Source organism: Sphaeroforma arctica, assembly GCF_001186125.1.
Source record: "Sphaeroforma arctica JP610 unplaced genomic scaffold supercont1.684, whole genome shotgun sequence".
Lineage (NCBI taxonomy): Eukaryota > Ichthyosporea > Ichthyophonida > Sphaeroforma > Sphaeroforma arctica.
Genome location: NW_014039874.1, coordinates 16993 through 19130, shown reverse-complemented (window position 1 = coordinate 19130; position 2138 = coordinate 16993).

Below are 2138 nucleotides of genomic sequence, written 5' to 3'. Positions count from 1 at the left end.
ACTACGTAGTTACGTTAGTAGTATAGTATATATATATATATATATATATATGTATATATATATATATATATATATATATATATGTATATATATATATATGTGTGTGTGTATATATCGGTATATATATAGATATGTAAATTCACATATAGACGCATATAAACATATGCAGATAGATACATAGACATATACATATACACTTACATATATATATATATATATATATATAATATAATGAAGCGCAAAAAAATCTTAGCTATAGTACGCGCTGCCTTGCTGAATTAAATCAATTTTCTGCTATCTACGAAGAATATAATGAAGCTAAAAGTGAGTTATACACACATTTTGTGTCACCTCCCGAACACCGTTTTGGTTTTTGGCATGCATGGTGATGTGTGTCAAGGTAAGGTTTATGTGAACTCATAGGTAAGATAATTCCCGTGATTTATATGTATGAGGGTGGTTGTTGCGCATACCATTATAGCGTAGCCAACAAGCTTGTCAGTCGAACTGGGGGTGAGCTCTGCTGTGATTTTCTAGGCTTTAGCTGATTGTTTCGTATTTTATGTTGAAAGTTACTGTTTGTGTTAAAAAAAATATTTGCTTTCACATTTAGCCATTGCCTTCAAGTACGATTTCGCCTTCTGGAGACAGAGACCAGGTCACCTCTGGGGGCTGGGGCTCTAAACTCTAAAGCCCTGGCCTCTGGGCACTTCTCCCTGTTTTATGACCTTGAGAAATGAGGTTCCCGAAATACACGTCCAGATTCGCTATACGCCCACAAATAACCCCCCATAGACCATTAAAGTAGTATGCAAAATGCCAGAAAGGTCTGTTAGGTATGGATGGTCCTATATATCGCTTACGTCTGGGACTCTGGGTAGATTGACCCAGTTCTGGTACAAAATGGAAAACTTTATAACTTTTGAACCAATAGTCCGATCGGGATGGGATTAAGCATACGTTGATTACTCGTCAATACGAATAATTTGAATCGTCTAACTGCCAATAAGGTTGATTTTTAACGGTACCTCTGGGTCAACCTCTATAGTAAAAATCTCCGGTCTCCTAAAGCCAATTTTTTATGTTCACAGCTCCAATGGGAGGCTTTGGGCGGGGTGCCTAATTTGTCAGTCTATGATTTTGTTCTTTTTTTTAAAACAAATAAGGTAATATTAAAAATTAGAAAAAGCAGAGTGAGCCAGCCGATGCCGCCCAATGGCCAGCCAGTCTACATCTTGGCCCTGCTGCCGCCCTGCTGCCAACAAGGAATGGTGGACTGGAAGGGGCTGGGCCGCCGGGGAAGAATCCTGTTTCCACTTTCCTGAATCCACAAAATGCAATGAGTCGAGTGTCGACTCGCCAGTTGCTGAGTTGCAACTTGCCATTACGGAGTTACCAGTTTCCACTTCCCAGTTGACCTGTGACCACCATATTAATTTATTTGGTTCATATTTACTCTCACTCACTACTAATAAAAAAATCTCTGCCCAAGAGAGTAGAGAGAGTCTCTCTTCGTCGTCTTCGGACTTCGACTCTCTCTCATGTAATTTTTAAATTATACTCTAATTGTCCTCTATTGTTGTGTTGTTCAAGTTGTTGTGTGTGTGTGTTTTATTTTATTGTAATAGAGCCTTCTACTCTAGACTCTAGAGAGAGTAGGAATACAAAATTCAAATTCAAATTCAAATTCAATTGCTTTAACAAAAAAAATTAATACCCTTGATATTTGTTTATTTAAAAGCTCAGAACAGCAATCCTTATCATTTTCTAAAAACAAATAGATCACCATTGAATTGTATATACGTCATTGCACGTGGCAGCATGGCAGAGCGAGGCAGACTGCGGACTCACGGAATTGTGGCAGAGTTACGGTCTTGTTGCAGTCTCTTGTTGAGTTGTTGTGGACTGTGTACTACGAGTATGTATTTAGTCTGTAAATAATGTATTTAAATATGCTCAGTTGTTCGTTGACCCTCCGGCCTCCTGAATCCTCAGACCTACTAGTCCTCTGTAGAAATACGGCCTCCGGTCAGTCTAAAATATCAAGATCAATTGAGATAATACATTGGTTTTTATTTGTATTTTAAATAATTTAATACAAGCTCTTTTTCCAATATTTCCAAAGTGTTCTAAATTCA